Source organism: Ovis canadensis, chromosome X (assembly GCF_042477335.2).
Source record: "Ovis canadensis isolate MfBH-ARS-UI-01 breed Bighorn chromosome X, ARS-UI_OviCan_v2, whole genome shotgun sequence".
Lineage (NCBI taxonomy): Eukaryota > Metazoa > Chordata > Mammalia > Artiodactyla > Bovidae > Ovis > Ovis canadensis.
Genome location: NC_091727.1, coordinates 123,161,734 through 123,180,575, shown reverse-complemented (window position 1 = coordinate 123,180,575; position 18,842 = coordinate 123,161,734). Strand labels below are relative to the sequence as shown.

The 18,842-nt window shown below is 36.6% G+C and overlaps 1 pseudogene; it reads right to left on the bottom strand.

The window, feature by feature from the left end:
• Positions 1-15,431: 15,431 nt before the first annotated feature.
• On the bottom strand, positions 15,432-16,365 carry LOC138930045 (glyceraldehyde-3-phosphate dehydrogenase pseudogene; annotated as a pseudogene).
• Positions 16,366-18,842: the final 2,477 nt, after the last annotated feature.

Below are 18,842 nucleotides of genomic sequence, written 5' to 3'. Positions count from 1 at the left end.
TTTCTGTGTTCCTACATCTCTGCCAATACGTGCATATATTTGGCTTTCTACATTTTTTAGTCTAATCGTTATTAAGTGATATGCCAGTATCCTAATTGGCATTTCACTGATTATTAATAACATTTAACATTGCATAGTATTCTTGTTAGTCTTTTTGGAATTCATCCTCTCAATGTTCATAGCCTTTGCATTTTTATCTACTTATATTCCTGTCTTTTTATTGTTGAATTTTAGGAGAAAAAATTCTAGATGTGAATCCCTTGGTACTTTAAAATATTGCAACTAAATTCTCCTGTCATCTTACTGTTTAACTTTGTTCATAGTTTCCTACATTGAACAGAAATCAAATGATCAGATTCATAAATTTGGCTCTATTGTACACTTCTGAATTGTATTGTAAAAAAGGCCTTTCTCAGGCCTAGAGAACAAAAATATTTTCTTATATTTATTATGAGTAAATTTATATTTTTCATCTTCAGTGAACCTATAGTCTATCTTTTTAAGACTATTAATAGATATGGCTTAATATTCCTTACATAATCTCCTAAACTATTCATTTTCCCCCCTTTTGATTGTGGTGTTAATTTTGTCACATTATGTCATATTCATTTTCTTATGCATATGTGAATTATCTGTGATTTCCTTAATTTTGTTTCATTGTAGTATTGCTTTAGTATGTGTTCTTATACCAGTACTACTCTGTTTATTACAGTGATTCTGCAGTCTATTTAATATAACAGAAGGCAGGAATTCTTTAATTTCTCATTTCCAAATTGATTTGCCTACTTATAAATCTATTTTTTATATGAATTTTAGTAATTTGTATTGTTATGAAAACACAACTACAATTTTTGTTGGGATTATACTTTATAGATTAATTTAGCAAAAAAATAAAATTTTTAATATTGAGTCATTTCATCCAGGAGCATGGTATGCTGTTCAGTTTTTTAGATTATTTCAGACCTGCTGCTGCTAAGTCGCTTCAATTGTGGCCGACTCAGTGCAACCCCATAGACGGCAGCGCACTAGGCTCCCCCGTCCTTGGGATTCTCCAGGCAAGAACACTGGAGTGTGTTGCCATTTCCTTCTCCAATGCATGAAAGTGAAAAGTGAAAGTGAAATCTCTCAGTCGTGTCCGACTCTTAGCGACTCCATGGACTGCAGCCCACCAGGCTCCTCCATCCATGGGATTTTCCAGGCAAGAGTACTGGAGTAGTATATTCTAATTCCTAGATATTTTATAAATTGTTACTACTAATATGAACTATATCTTACATTTAATTATATTTATTAATTCATTAGCACTGGTAAGTAATAAATGCTATTAATCTTTATAGATTGTGCTTTGTCAAACTGATTTTCTTATTTCTAGTAGTTTGTATATTGCTTCTATTGGTGATTTGCTTAAATGATTGTAGCATCTGTAAGTAATGACAGTTTAATCTCTTCCCTCCTCTATTGGTTTTTATCTTACTGCATAACAAGTTTCTACAAATTTAGTAGCTCAAGAAAACATTTATTATTTCAAAGATTTGTGCATTAAAAGTTCTGGCATGGCTTAACTGGTTTTGCTGCTTCAAGTTTCACAAGACTGAAATCAATATGTTGATTGCGGTTGCAATGTCATCTGAGGCTTAGTGTCCTCCTCCTAGCTCACGTGCAGCTTGGCAAAATTCATTTTCTTATTGTTCTAGAGTTCATGGAAACTCGATTCTTTAAAAGCAGCAGGAGAGTCTCTGGCCTCTAGACATTTTGTTGAAGGATTACTTGTTTTGATCAGGACCACTCAGGATCATCTCCTTTTGATTACTGCTAAATCAACTGATTGACCTTAATAACATCTCAGAATCCCTTCAACTTTGTCATACAGCATAACATAATCAGTGTAGTGATGTTTATTAGATTCACAGGTTCTGCCCACACTCAAAAGGAGAGGGTTATATAGGGCATAGGTCATTTCAGAATCATTTTTTCTCTCTGCCAATCATCTTTCCAACTTTATTTCATACCTTTCTTTTTAGTATTTTGGCTAGAACCTCCACTGCTATATTAAATACTGGTGCTGATGATATGGATTATTTCCCCAATCTTAAGATAAATTAAACCATTTCCATTGAATAAAAATTTGTTCAGAACCACAGTGAGATATCATATCACCATTGTGTTGATCATTTCACATTGTATAAATATATCAAATCATTATGTTGTACATTTTAAACTAAAATAATGTTATTTGTCAATTATATCCCAGTGTTCAAGGTATAGGATTTTGTTAAATAATGCTTACCAAGTAAGGGACAAATTCATCTATTTGAAGTTTGCTAGAAGTTATTATCATAAGTTGATATTAGAATTTATCAAGTGCTTTTTCTGCATTGATCAAGATAAACTTGTAGTCTTTTCTTTCTCCAGGGGATCTTACCAACCTAGGGATGGAACCCAGGTCTCCTGCATTGCAGGTGGATTCTTTACCAGCTGAGCCATGAGGGAAGGGTACATTATAATCTCCAGTTACTATTATTGCTATATCTATTTCTTCAGTTTTCTTGAATTTTTCTACTAAAGTATTTTTATGTTCTATAATCCATCCCAGGATCCCACATGGCATTTATTTTCTGTTTCTGCTTTGTTTCCTTTAACCTGTGACATTTTATCAATCTTTCATTTACCTTGACACTTCTGAGGAGAACTGGGTCAGTTATTTTGGAGAATATTTCTTATGCTTGGTTGTTCTGATGTTTTCTCATGATTAGATTAAGATTATGCCTTTCTTCAAGCATGATTTTGAAATGATGTTGACTTTCTCAGCACATCATATTAAATGGTTCATTGTGTAAATAGTCTCATTACTATTGATGTTTAGCTTGCTTGTTTGGTTAAGTTAGTTCTTGATGCATTTCACTAGTGTAAAGTTATGATTTCCCCTTTTGTATCAATAATTAACAAAAGTCTGGAAGAGATAAATTGAGACTACCAAAGCATCCTGTTTTTCCTCAACTTTTTCCCACAGATTTTCACGTCTATTTCTGCAAAAATTACTTCTGCATTACCTGGCTATTGGTAATCTTTTTTCCTTCTGTATTTGTTAATTGATACTTTTCTGTAAGAATGAATTATCCTTCTAGTCCACTTAGTTATTTATATTAGTATCGATTCACAAGGAGTTTATTCTACTGCTTAAAATTTAGCCCTGCCATTATTCATTTTCTTGGTCAGTTGGTGTCAGCTTTGGTCTTTAGGATTTCTGTGGGTCCTTTTGACAATAACTTATTTTTTGGAGCACTTTCTAATATTTAAACACTATAAGAAATTCCATGTGTTAAAAAAACTTTTAAAAAATGTACATAGAAAAACTGTACAAAAAAGATCTTCATGGCGCAGATAATCATGATGGTGTGATCACTCACCTAGAGCCAGACATCCTGGAATGTGAAGTCAAGTGGGCCTTAGAAAGCATCACTATGAACAAAGCTAGTGGAGGTGATGGAATTCCAGTTAAGCTATCTCAAATCCTGAAAGATGATGTTGTGAAAGTGCTGCACTCAATAGGCCAGCAAATTTGGAAAACTCAGCAGTGGCCACAGGACTGGAAAAGGTCAGTTTTCATTCCAATCCCAAAGAAAGGCAATGTCAAAGAATGCTCAAACTACCACACAATTGCACTCATCTCACACACTAGTAAAGTAATGCATAAATTCTCCAAGCCAGGCTTCAGCAATACATGAACCGTGAACTTCCAGATGTTCAAGCTGGTTTTAGAAAAGGCAGAGCAACCAGAGATCAAATTGCCAACATCTGCTGGATCATGGAAAAAGCAAGAGAGTTCCAGAAAAACATCTATTTCTGCCTTCTTGACTATGTCAAAGCCTTTGACTGTGTGGATCACAATAAACTGTGGAAAATTCTGAAAGAGATGGGAATAACAGACCACCTGACCTGCCTCTTGAGAAACCTATATGCAGGTCAGGAGGCAACTGTTAGAACTAGACATGGAACAACAGACTGGTTCCAAATAGGCAAAGGAATACGTCAAGGCTGTATACTGTCACCCTGCTTATTTAACTTATATGCAGAGTACATCATCAGAAATGCTGGGCTGGAAGAAACACAAGCTGGAATCAAGGTTGCCGGGAGAAATATCAATAACCTCAGATATGCAGATGACACCACCCTTATGGCAGAAAGTGAAGAGGAACTAAAAATCCTCTTGATGAAAGTGAAAGAGAAGAGTGAAAAAGCTGTCTTAAAGCTCAACATTCAGAAAACGAAGATCATGACATCTGGTCCCATCACTTCATGGGAAATGGATGGGGAAACAGTGGAAACAGTGTCAAACTTTATTTTTTTGGGCTCCAATATCACTGCAGATGGTGACTGCAGCCATGAAATTAAAAGACGCTTACTCCTTGGAAGGAAAGTTATGACCAACCTAGATAGCTTGTTGAAAAGCAGAGACATTACTTTGCCAACAAAGTTCTGTCTAATCAAGGCTATGGTTTTTCCAGTGGTCGTGTACAGACATGAGAGTTGGACTGTGAAGAAATCTGAGTGCCGAAGAATTGATGCTTTTGAATTGTGGTGTTGGAGAAGACTCTTGAGAGTCCCTTGGACTGCAAGGAGATCCAACCAGTCCACTCTAAAGGAGATCGGCCCTGAGTGTTCTTTGGAAGGAATGATGCTAAAGCTGAAACTCCGCACAAAGAATTGACTCATTGGAAAAGACTCTGATGCTGGGAGGGATTGGGGGCAGGAGGATAAGGGGATGACAGAGGTTGAGATGGCTGGATGGCATCACTGACTTGATGGATGTGAGTCTGAGTGAACTCCGTGAGATGGTAATGGACAGGGAGGCCTGGCGTGCTGTGATTCATGGGGTCGCAAGGAGTCAGACACGACTGAGCGACTGAACTGAGTGACTAACTGGGCTTCCTGGACGTGGATGTCTCTTTCCTTTCCAAGATGAGTGAACTTTTCAGCTAGCATTTCTTCAAATAACTTCTTTGCCCCTTCTGCTCCCTCTTCTCTCTATTGGATCCTTATAATGTGAACATTTGTTAGTCTTGATGTTGTTTCACAAGTCTCATAAAATATCTTTATTTAATTTTCCTTTATTTTTTTCCATTCAGCTTGGATGATTTCCACTATTGTCTTCCAGTTCACTGCTCCATTCTTCTGTGTCATTGAATCTACTGTTGATTCCATCTAGTATATTTTTTACTTAATTATTATATTTTTCAGCACTGCTGGTTGTTCTTAGTTTTTCCAGCTTTGTGTTACAGTTGTCACTGTGTTCATATATTGTTCCAAGTTCACTGAGCATCTATATGAGCATTATCTTGAATTCTTTATTGTGTAGATTGCTTATGTCCACTTTGTTTAATTCTAGTTTTGAGGTTTTTGTCTTATTCATTCATTTGAAACATATTCCTGTCTCCTCATTTTTCCTAAAACTCTGTGTTTCTCCTTAGTAGGTAGGTTGGTTACATTTCTCTCTTGGAGAGGTAGCCTTATGCAGGAAATGTCTTGTTAGGCCCAGCATTGCACTCCTCTCTGGTCACCAGAACTATATGCTCTAGTTTGCTTCTTGTGTGTGCCCTTCTGTTTTAGTGAGGCTTACTACTGTGTACACAATGGTAGGTGGAGCTGCTCCCAGCCTGTTTGGTTCTAGGCCCTGTATCTAGCTATCGTTGCTGACCTGCTAGTGGGTGAGATTGTGTCCTGGCATGGCTGGCTTCATGACCCATGCGATCCTGGGTGTGTTGCAGGCCTGCTGGTAGGTGGGGCCAGGGTCCAGCACAGTTGTGTAAATAGCTAGGGATGTTCTGGGGTTGGTGCTGTATTGTTGATGGCTAGAATCGAGTCTCACGTTTGCTGATTGCTGGGCTCCTTAGGGTATAGGACTGGTGTTGGTCCTTTGCTTAAATTACTGTTTTTCCATATATTAGGGGAATAATTAAGGAATATTCTACAATTTTGCTTTTGGCTCACTGGTTATTTATCCATTATTTTATTTTATTTTATTTTTTTGCTCTCACAAATCCAAGTTTTGCATTAATATTGTAGAACTTTAAATTCATCTAATAATGATTTCATAAATATTTGCTTTAGATAAAATTATAATACAGATGCAGTTGAACAGTTTCTTAATAGAAAGCTATATGGAGAAAAAATTAAAAAATTAACTTTAAACAGCCAACCTTATTCTTCAAATTTACATATATTTTGATCATTCCAAATAATATTTGAATTGAAAAATTCCTGATCTTTTGAGAATTTAAATTTTGTGAATTATGGTTTTTCTAGGTTACTTGAAGAACAGTTTTTTCTGTATATACACAGCTACTTAGTAACATACAATTTCATGAAAATCCCAATTCTTAGTTTCTAAAAGGAAAAAAAGCAAATATTGATGTTTAGCTATACCTGAACCAAAGTATTATTGTATAAATCAAAACATCAAAGGTTTTGAGACTTCCCTAGTGGTCCAGCCTTTAAGACTCCACCCATGCCACTACAGAGGGCACAGTTTCAATACCTGGTCAGGGAACTAAGATCCCACATGCTATGTGGTATGGCACCCTGCCCCTAACCCAAAATAAAAAAATTTACAGCTCGAAACCATAATGTTTGACTTATCTGGTGTGTTTCATATAATAAAATTGATGTTACTAAATAGTTATGATTCTAATTAAAGGCTTTGTTGATTACTCCCGTGAAGATATAACAAAGTCTCACAGTGATTTGTTCTTTGAATGCAGCAAGAAGCAAGTAATTCTGTAAGATATTGCTAAGTAACTTGTTGCATCACAAGAGCAAATTGGCCCACAGTCACTTTCAATTCATGCTATCAGTGACCTCATGATATCTGCTTTGTGCCAAAGTTCTATCCTAAGCAAAACTCTCATAGGAGAAACCCATAGAAAAGCCTGAAAAAGGCACCTTTCAAATGAATGCATGTTTAATAATAAGATCATAACCATATTGGCAGACCCATTGGGTCAGAGTTAGAACTGGTAGACATGGTCCACAGAAAGAAGTTGTAATTTACTGCCCCTTAGGTAGAAGCTTATTGTACCTATTTATGTCTTCGTACTTTTCAAAGTTGTATTTTTTTCAATTAATTGGAGCTGTGGTAAAGTAAAAGCCCTGATCTGATTTGCTGGTAGGCTTTTTGTTGCCCTTTGAAAATGCCAAATAAAGAACTGCCCTATAGGTTCAGTGGTTAAGATTGCTTCCATTGCACAGGGCACAGGTTCTATCTCTGATTGGGGAAGTAAGATCCCATATTACTTGCAGTGTGGCAAAAAAAAAAAAAAAAAAAAAAACCTAAATGAGAGGAAAAAATTGCAAAGAAAACCTATGTACTGGGAAGCAGGTTATGGGGAGCTACTGTCATGGAAGGTGAAATTCAGATATTTAGGTTCAGAACTTTACTACAGACCAGCAGTACATTTAAAAATACATTTTTGAAAGATATTAATAAGAATTCTGTTTTACTATGTTTGCCAAAGAAAATATTCTCTCTTAACTCTGGGAACTATGTTAACAACCACAATATTTAGCTAAATCTATGCCACTAACTGCCTCTAATAGAACTACTACATAAAAGCAGAAACATACTCATTAAATATAGCTGAAAATCATATCATTAGCATGAATATCTCATGTATGAATTACATTAATCCAAAGCAAAATAAAACCTTTTATGCAAGCAATTTATAACATGCAAAATTTTGTTGGTTCTTATTAACAATAAACAAACCAATTTCAATTCATCGACTGACTTAAGGTCCCACTGATGCGTTTGAGATTTGAGCTTTCTAACAGCACCTTGCCCTATATTGAGATTAAAAAATAATTCTGCATTTTTTTGTAGCCTGAACTTGTACTTTATGGGCAAGCTGAATGTGTATTATAGAATGTCAACTTTTTAGTTAAATGTATATGTTTCAAAAGAGAAGCTGGCTATTTTTTCTTTGTTTTTCATTTGTAATGTCCTGAACACTGAAGACATTCTTGAAAAAATTGCTCAAGGTAAAAAACCAATTTTCTTTAGGATATTTCTGAATGCCTTCCCAACCAGACTCAGGCAATGGAGTTCTCTAAACCTTAATTCAAATATTCAATAATAGTTGACGTGAGTACAACCAAAATATATTTTAAAGCTAATAAAGGGTATAGTACATCTTTTAACTTGATTTTTCCCTACATAAGTATTTGAAGAAATGAAGTAGCAGATCCTTATCAGCTATGTCTTCAGTGTCTAATAAATATTTCAGGGCCTGGAGATCTTATTTTGGAATCCACATATTCTGGGTTTTTGTTAATTCAAATGATATGTGAATTTAGAGACAATGACATCTCTATTTTCCCTAACTTCTAACTAAAAACTAACAATTCATTTGGAAAGCAGGCAACAGATCACTGCAATATTGGCAATACATATTTGTCAACAATAAGAAAGAAAGTGAAGTCACTCAGTCGTGTCTGATTCTTTGTGACCCCATGGACTGTAGCCTTCTAGGCTCCTCTGTCCATGGAATTTTCCAGACATGAGTACTGGAAAATTTCCTTCTCCAATGTCAGCAATAGACAACACAGGTAATTTTGTGTTACATAAAAGTTGTTATAACTATAGTAAAATTAAATTAACCTCATCTTATTTCAAAATTTTTATCATTTTAGAGCTGATACTAGATCTTGTTATCCAGTGTGTTAAAATGAAGCAAGTATATTACTATAATATAAAAATATAAATATATTTTGATAGCTATATTTCAATATAACTTCTGTAATTTGTAAATTAGTATTTACAAATTAAATATTTATTTAATTAAATAAAGCTGAGCACAAGAAGGGAAGGGGGAGATGGAGGATGAGATGGCTGGATGGCATCACCAACTCGATGGACATGAGTTTGAGCAAGCTCCGGGAGTTGGTGATGGACAGGCAAGTCTAGCGTGCTGCAGTCCATGGGACTGCAAAGAGTCGGATCTGAGTGAATGACTGAACTATAACTAACTACATTAAACTTTCCTACTTCAAGTGGTTATTCTAAGGATATACTACTTGGAATCATACCTGACACAAAGTATTTGCTATTGTCACCTGCTTTTAGAGATCTTCATTATTCTACTGGATATACGGAGCATGTTCCCAAAACATAACCACATAATATAGGATGTAATATAGCAAAAATGAACAATGAAAGTGATAGTTATTTTAAGAATCCAAAGAAAGTAATAAATTAGAGTTGTATTTCTTTAGGATGATTTCATGGATATAAGAGATTGGCATTAGCTGGGTTTAATAGAGGAAATCCTATGGTGTCCTCAAACTTGTAAAGCTGGATTTATCATAGTGCATGCATAGGTGAGTATAAAATCTGGTGTAGATTTTAGGACTACTTTGGTGTGCCATGAGGTGGTATAAAAGCATGTATTATTTCACTGATCTCAATATTTGCCTATGTGATTACTGTTGTTGCTTTCATGGAAAATTGATTTTGATCAAGAAAAGCAGTGTAGCAGCATACGGAAAGCATAGGTACCTGAATCAGCTGGCCGTGGTTTTAAATCCCACTTCTGCAGTTTGATGCAAATTGCTTAAATTTTTTACATTTTTTGGTATAAGATTTGGTTTACTTGCTCATTCAGCAAATATTTATTATATCAGGTACTGTGCTAAGTTCTGAAGATTAAGCATATAAGATACATAGACCTACATGCAATTCAGTCTCTGAAAGAGAAAATTATAAAATTATACCTACCTCATAGGGTTGTATTGAAAATTAGAAGTGTTATAAATTCATGTTGCAAAATCATAAAATGTAAATACAGCAATATATTTAATCACGTCTAGCCTATAGCAGGTCCACAATAAATGGTAACTGATATTATTGTTACAAACTATTAAAGGTATTTTGAAGATTCTCAAGCGATCCTAATATAGAGACAGATCTAAAGCAGTGGTTCTCAAACTAAATTGCATATTTGAATTATTTTGGGGAGTTTATAAACTACTGATCATGGGCCCCACCCCCAGAAATTGACTGACTTCAACTCAGGAGAAGCCTGGGTGTTGGCTTTTAAAAAATCTCCTCAGGTAATTGTATATTGCAGCCATGGTTGTGCACAACTGAGAAAATACCAAGTGTGCAAATCTGCCAAATATAATGCATTTGACTTTTTGTCTTCCTTTTCTGCCCTACATGTTCAATGATAGTATTTATTAGAGATTTTGACAAATGCAACTTTATAATGACAAGACTTCTCATATAACATAAAATTGGAGAAAGATAAGGAAGATGTGCCTGTTCATTTAATTATGCATAGTGTTACAAGGATAGAATACATGGAGACAGGTTTGATTAGCAGTGCTGGAGAGCATCCGCCTGTTTACACCGTAACAGAAATTAAGGTAAGGGTGTTATGTTACTGTTGTCATCCTTGTTATCATCATTTCAGCACTGTTTATTGAGTTTCACAGCCAGAAATTAAGAAAGTATATGTGTATGTGTACACTTCTTATAACAACCCTATACCTAATTTAATATTACTTAGAGATGAGTAAAAAGATATTTATGATAAATAACTTGACCATGTTTATCAGCCTAGTTAATTTCAAAACCTGGTTTTAAAACCAGTTCTACCTGACTTTAAAACATGCATGCTTAGTTACTTTATATTGTCTAATAAAGAAATGACACTTATAAAGTCCTTTCCTTGTTATAATCAGAAATATTCCTTCATTCTCTTGTATGTCATCTGGCTTTGAAATTGTTGCTCTTCTAGTTTCCCAGTATATTCTATGCTTTCATTGTGACACTTAGGCTGGCACTCATCTACAATTTTATCTTATATTTAGTATTTGCTTTAATACTTAAACAAATGTAAATATGATTATTCTATATTACAAATGGTGGTAATGGTGACCTCCTTCAAAATGACTTATGCCAGCACACCCCTGAGGCTCATATATTGTGATTATCCCAAACTTTGTTGTTCAGGTGCTCAGTCGTGTGCAACTCTTTGCAACTCCATGGACTGCAGCACGCCAGGCTTCCCTGTCCTTCATCATCTCCCATAGATAGCTCAAACTCATATCCATTGAGTCTATGATGCCATCCAGCCATCTCAGCCTCTGTTGCCCCTTTCTCCTCTTACCCTCAATCTTTCCCAGCATCAGGGTCTTTTCCAATTAGTCAGCTCTTCACATCATCAGAGGGCCAAAGTATTGGAGCTTCAGCATCAGTCCTTCCAATGTATATTCAGAGTTGATTTCCTTTAGGATATACTGATTCGATCTCCTTGCTGGCCAAGAGATTCTCAAGAGTCTTCTCCAATACCACAGTTCAAAAGCATCTATTCTTCAGTGCTCAGCTTTCTTTATGGTCCAACTCTCACATCCATACATGATTACTGGAAAAATCATAGCATTGGCTATATGGACCTTTGTCGATAAAGTGATGTTTCTGCTTTTTAATATGCTGTCTAGTTTGGTCATAGCTTTTCTTCCAAGGAGCAAGTATCTTTTAGTTTCATGGCTACCGTCACCATACACAGTGATTTTGGAGCCCAAGAAAATAGTCTGTCACTGTTTCTATTGTTTCCCCATCTATTTGCCATGAAGTGATGGGACTGGATGCCGTGATCTTACTTTTATAAATGTTGAGTTTTAAGCCTGCTTTTTCACTCTCCTCTTTCACTTTAATCAAGAGGCTCTTCAGTTCTTCACTTTCTGCCCTAAGGATGGTGTCATTTGCATATCTGAGGTTATTGATATTTCTCCTGGCAATCTTGATTCCAGTTTGAACTTCATCCAGATCAGCAAAACCATTTTTTATAGGGCATTTCATAAAACACAGAAGATAACATATTGCTTTAGATACTTTAATGTATAATGAAGGCTTTGGGGATTTCTATTTACACTGAATTAAAGGAAGAGAATGGCAATAGAATTGTGGTAAGATTTGTTTATCCTATCCCTCTCTACTTTGGTATCAGCTATTTTAATGGTTTCCAGTGACACTAAGGGGCTTCCTTGGTGGCTTAGTGGTAAAGAACCCGCCTGCCAACGCAGGAGATGCAGATTCAGTTCCTGGGTCTTGAAGACCCCTGGAGAAGGACATGGCAACCCACCCCAGTAATTACTGCCTAGGAAATCCCATGGACAGAGAAGCCTGGTGGTCTACAGTCCATGGGGTCAAAAAAGAGTCAGACATGACTCAGTAATTAAACAATATATGGTATATAAGCACCTCTGAAAAGAAAAGCATCATGGGACTTCATCCCTAAAGAATGGAAGGAACATTTCTTAATACAGAATTTTTTCCTTCTCCCCACTCCCCTCTCTTTCCTTACTCCTTTCTTTCCTTCCTCTCTCTCTCTTTTTGCTACTGTATGATTCAATTTATATTATGAATAAGTCAGACAAAATTAATCTATGGTGATAGAAGTTAGAGTAGTGATAACCTCTAAAGGGTGTGTACTAACTGGGAGGCACATGATAGAAACTTCTAGGTGATAAAAATGTACTCTATCTTGATTGAGGTTAAGTTTATATGAATAGCTTTACATATATATGTATATACATACAAATATATATCAAGTTCTTTCTGAAGATGCATGTACATTATTGAGTATAACCTTTATATCAACAGAATAAAAATTTATAACTTAGATACTATCTATCTCTTTCTTTATTTCTTCTTGCCTATTTAATACAGATTTCTAAGTTGCTGCAAACTTCCACAAAACAGTGATTAATTTATACATCTTTTAAAAGCATCTAAATTTCCACCATATTCAGCATTTTCACATATGCTAAGATTTATTATTCACAACTGAAAAAAATATGGATAATGTGGAATAAAGTGAAAAAATGGAAAAAATGTGTCAGGAATCTGACATAGAAACGAGTACTTACAAACATTGGCATGCTTATTTTGACATTCACTCAGTGATATCTATTAACATCAAGCACCCTTGAAATTTCAGTTTTGTAAATTTACCCCCATACGGTCATGTCCTTCATTAAAGTAATACTTAAATTGATTAAAACCCATCTCTCCCATTTCTTATATTTTAAATGTACAACATATTTTAAGTGGACCAAATGATGTCCTTAGCCAAATACCAAATAAAAAGGGCCGTTATTAATCAGCCTCCTCCAGGTGCTCTGTCTCTACCTCTTGTTTGCTACAGCTCTAATTCTAGCTACCTGAAGACCTTTTAATTCTTTCTCTCACCGGAGATTTTTACTGACTTTGTATTATGCCCTCTAGTCCCTGATCCAAAATTACTTTTGCCCCATTGATTATATCCTCTCTTGCTTCTCAGAAAGAAATGACATGGTATAAGCCTACCACTCTTTTTTATCTGGAGAAAATTGCGGGGGGGGGGGGGAAACCCCTCAGGTCATGTTAGAGAAATAGAGGGTTCAAATATTTTTCATCAACATCACTCATCCATCCAGACTGTGAAGAGGACACTAGTGGTATTTATTGGGAGCAATAGAAATATAGAAAGTATAATAGCTAATTTATGGTGGAATAAATGCCAATAATCACTAGGAAATAAGATGAAAATGTGTTTGTATTCTGCATTATTAATGAAATTCTGATATTAATATTCCAGTGTATAGAAATAACTGCTTAGGTTAACCCTCTAGGATTTCAGATAGTATTGAGCAGGACCAAGATATTAGTAAAATTCTTAGGAGTTAACTATCTATGTCTTAATTTGAATTGTGGCATACTGCATTCACTTTTCTTCTTAAAGAAAACCACATCCTTCCATCTGTGATTAGTGTCCCTCAATTTCATGTATTCAATTCTGAAATTTTATGAGAGACATGAAGCTAACCTAACTATACATTTTTCATATTCTTAGAGGTGTCATGACTTAATTCTTCACACCCACAGCCTTGATGATAAGTGGTGTTTGCCTTAAGTGTGCTTCAATTCAGAAATTATATTAAAGTCAGAATTTCTTTTTTACTAGCTGTGAACTTTTTAAAAAGAAATAGGTCTTTCTCCTGTTCATATAGAAGTGTGTTTTATCAACATTTTGACAATATAAACATGTATATTAGAAATATTTATCTTCCTAGATTTGGTTCACTATAGCAAGCATTTACTGAATGTGTACAAAAGCCAAGCGAGACACTTTGCTATGAATGCATATTTTCTCTATATGCTCTGTGTTGTTAGTCTCTCTACTATGAACATCATTATTGGCAATCACAGTTTTCTCAGCTATTCAATCACATTTAGAGAAGCAACTGCAACTTATTTCTACATCTCTGGATGATTTTAATGTGGAAACTTTATGCAACAAATTGTCTCTTTATACACCTTCTTAAGTCGTTCAGTTGTATCTGACTCTTTGCAACCCCATGGACAGTAATCTGTACCAGGCTCCTCCATTCATGAGATTTTCTAGGCAAGAGTACGGGAGTGGGTTGCCATTTCCTTCTCCAGGGAATTTTCCTGACCCAGGGATCGAACCCAGGTCTCCCACATTGTAGACAGACGCTTTACCGTCTGAGCCACCAGGGAAGTCCTTTCTAAAGGGTAGTATTCAAATTTAGCAGTATTCATTTTTTATAGAAAAATATGCTTAGAGAAGATCTTAAAATTGTTAATAAGCCCTCTTCAATTAGAGGTAACAGTTTAAAATTCTATGAGCATACTTGTCAAGTGATCTCTCTCTCCTTTTGAGGAGTATATGTGGAAATAGAAACAAACAAAGAATACAACAAATAATACAAACAAACAGGGAATACGAACAAACAAAGAATACAAACAGAACATGAATGTTTCAGTAAATTCTAGGGATGGAAAAAATTCTGTTCATTGACTCCAATTCTATATACAATTGCTATTCTAGATAAATAATAGTGACTTCTTTTGTAGATTTAGGCTTTGAGATTTTTCCTAATCAAGCAGGGTAGGATATATAAATAGAAGTACACACATGCACACATCGTAACAGCACAGGCCTTCAGAATTAGATTTTGATCCTATTCTTGGATCTGTAGTTTTCTGACTTCAAGTAACTTTGTTCAGTATCAGTTTTCTAATCTATAAAATGGAGATAAAATGCGTCATTCAGTGGGTTAACATAAAAGTAAGCAAGACAAAAATACGTGTGTAGCAGAGTGAAAATATACTGTTCAAAAGTTGGTAACAGAATTTCTCTCATGAATTGTCTTTATTTAGAAAAGTAAAGTACTTATTTAGGCTGGGTATTTTCCATTGATGGTACATAACAAGGTAAGGCTCACTAAGTCCCTCCTCTTCTTCAGGGTTTCTGGGATGGAAAGATGTGGATACTCTCAGTATGTTGGGGTGATCCAGTTGAGGTGAGTACCCCAACAGCTGAGGGCCTCTCTCATGTTCTCACTGGGGCTGGAGATCTAGGGTGTTCTCATTCTCCAGAGGCTATGTGGACCATGAGGCCCACTACTCTGTCTGTAGCCAAATTCATTGTCATAGCAGGAGATGAGCTTGACAAGGTGGTTGTTAAGGGCAATGCCAGCCTCAGCATCCAGGGAGGAAGAGTGGGTGTCACTGCTAAAATTGCAATAGAAAACTTGGTTTTTAGTATAGCCTAGAATGGTCTTTAGCGAGCCTTCCAGTGCCTGCTTTACCTCTTCTTGATACCATCATGTTTAGCAGCTTTCTCCAGGCAGTGGGTCAGATCTACATTAGACACGCTGGGGATGGAGACATGGAAGGCCATGCCAGAGAACTTCCCATTGAGCTCAGGACTGATCTTGCCCCAAAGCCTTGGCAGTGCCAGTGGAAGCAGGGGTGATGTTCTTAGCGGTTCCTCATCCATCCCAGGACAGTTTCCCTGGGGGCCCATCGTGATCTTCTGGCTTGCAGTGATGGTATGAACTGTGGTCATGAGTCCCTCTACAGTGATACTGACCAGGTGAGCCAAGCAGGTGGTAGAGCATGTGGCATTTCCGACCATCTTGAGGGAGCTGTACTTCTTATGGTTCATGCCCATCACAAATATGGGATATCAACAGAAGGGACAGTGATGATTAGTCTTTTGGCTAACCCTTCATGTGAGCCCAAACCTTCTAGAAAGTAGTGAGGACATCAGTGGACTCTATAACATACTCAGTACCAGCAGCACTCCATTTGATATTGACAGAATCTTGCTCCTAAAAAATGAAAGTGGGTTTTCCACTGATGGCAAGCTTCCTCTTCTCAGACTGGACTGTGCCACTGAACTTGCCATGGGTGGAATCACACTGGAACATATAAACCATGTAGTTGAGGTCAGTGAAGCAGTCATTGATGGTAATATTGACTTTACAATAGTTAAAAGCAACTCTGGTGAGCAAGTGTCTAATATTGCCAAATATGTCTTGGGACATTGTTGGCATTACACAAGGAAATATGGCTGGCTGTTGAATGGGAAGGGGCAGGGAGACTAAACATTTTAGGTATGAAGATAAGGTCCCGAAACCAGGTTTAAGAAAAAGTACTCTTGCCTGGAAAATCCCACGGAAGGAGGAGCCTGGTAGGCTGCAGTCCATGGGGTCGCTAAGAGTGGACATGGCTGAGCGACTTCACTTTCACTTTTCACTTTCATGCATTCGAGAAGGAAATGGCAACCCACCCCAGTGTTCTTGCCTGGAGAATCCCAGGGATGGGGGAGCCTGGTGGGCTGCCGTCTGTGGGGTTGCACAGAGTTGGACATGAGTGAAGCGACTTAGCAGCAGCAGCAATAGAAAATAATTAAAACTCTGCTTGAGAAGTGAATAGATTTTCTGGGTCATGAGGAGAAAGTAAAGAGATAATCAATTGAAATTATGGAATTCTAAGCTATGGAGGCTTCCCAGGTGGCGCTATTGGTAAAGAACCTGCCTGCCAATGCAGAAGACATAAGAGATGTGGGTTCAACCCCTGGGTCAGAAGATCCCCTGGAGAAGGGCATGGCAACCCACCCCAGTATTCTTGCCTGGAGAATCCCATGGACAGCGGAGCCTGGTAGGCTACAATTTGTAGGGTTGCAGATAGTTGGACATGGCTGAAGCGACTTAGCATGCAAGGTACGGAGAAGTGAAAGTGAAAGTGTATGGAGGAATAGGTGGTTCCAAAACGTTCAGTTAGGGTAGCCAAAGGCTCTTAAGAATATAAATAACTAATTGAAGTTCTCACTGTTCTTGCCATGTAAGATTCTTCTACCTGCTCATGGTGGTGGTGGTGGTTTAGTAGCCAAGTTGTGTCTGACTCTTGCGACCCCATGGACTGTAGCCTGCCAGGCTCCTCTGCACCTGCTCATACCTTTAGTAAAGTATGCTATACACAAAAATGCCTGTTGTAAATAATTATAAATGATTTAGTGCAGAGAGAAAGAAAATATTGGTATGATATTACAGAATAAGAATCAGATATCAGTAAAATCAGGGCCTTAAAGTCAGAAGGAAAAAAAAAAAAGTAAACCCCTAGAAGTTCAGGAATCTTGGGGAGAATGTTCCGCTCCAAAGAAGGAATAATATATGCTTAAATTAATTTATCTAAATGTAGGTAAATGTTGCATTGTACTCTAGGAATGATTGAACTAAAGTGAGAAAAAGAATGAATAGTTTCAAATATCACCTTTCCTTTTCCCATAATTGAAATTAGTTGGTCCCTCCTTCACCCTTCCAAAGGAAAATTCATATGCATGGCTACCACCTCTAGAACACTGAGTTTCTTGAAGGTAGAGGACATTCAATATTAATTGCTAGATTCCTATTGTTCATCAAGACTTAGCCTGAAATAGTTAAATGAACCACAGTGATGAAAAGCTGAATATGGTGCCCCGACAACATGAGAAAATAGAGAAAACCTGGACATGTAGCATAGACTTACTTTGCAGACATTGTGGGCTTTCTTCCAGAATGAATATTGCAATATAGCAAGTCATGAAGCATTATGTTTCCCAGCACACATAAAATTTATGTTTATACTATACTATATTAAGTGTGCAATAACATAACAGGGGTTAATAACCAGAATATTCAAAGAATTTCTAAAACAATAACATTTTTTTTCAAAATGCTGTTAATATAAAGGGAAATTGGCAGCAAAACAAAACTATAATATTTGTTTTCTTCTACTTTGCATACAAGCATGCTAAGTCCCTTCAGTTATGTCCAACTCTGTGCAAACTCATGGACTATAGCCTGCCGTGCTCCTCTGTCCATGGGGATCCACCAGGCAAGAATACTAGAGTGGGTTGCCGTGCCCCTCTCCATTCTTCTACCCTATGAGACTGTAATTATTTGTGAAGGGAAATAATGCTTTTGAGAAGATGCATTTGAAGTGGTGAATACATAGTGTGTACTTGATTTACATTCCTTTCTCTACTGGGAAGGACATAGTGTGGACTATGGCCTTTACTGTTTCTGCAAAAAGAACAAATCTTGCCTGTGTAAGTCAGAGATATGAAATTCAGCAGTGAAAACGAATATAAGATTATGATCAGCCAGATTCTTCTTTATCCTTCCTTAGGAAATCCTTATTTTCAAGACTGATTTAGTTATTGCGAAAATAAGTTTCTACTTTTTCATTGTGTGTAGAATTTTAAGTGTTTTTCTGTTTGTTCTGACTAAATATTTACCTTTTCTATGACTCACCTACTCTATTCTTTGTTGTTGTTGTTTCAGTCGCTATGTCATGTTGGACTATTTCTGACCCCATGGACGGTAGCCTGCCAGGCTTCTCTCTCCATGGAATTTCCCAGGCAATAATACAGGAATGACTTGCTATTTTCTCCTCCAGGAGATCTTCCCTACCCAGGGATCAAACTCAGGTGTCCTGCATTGGCAGGCTG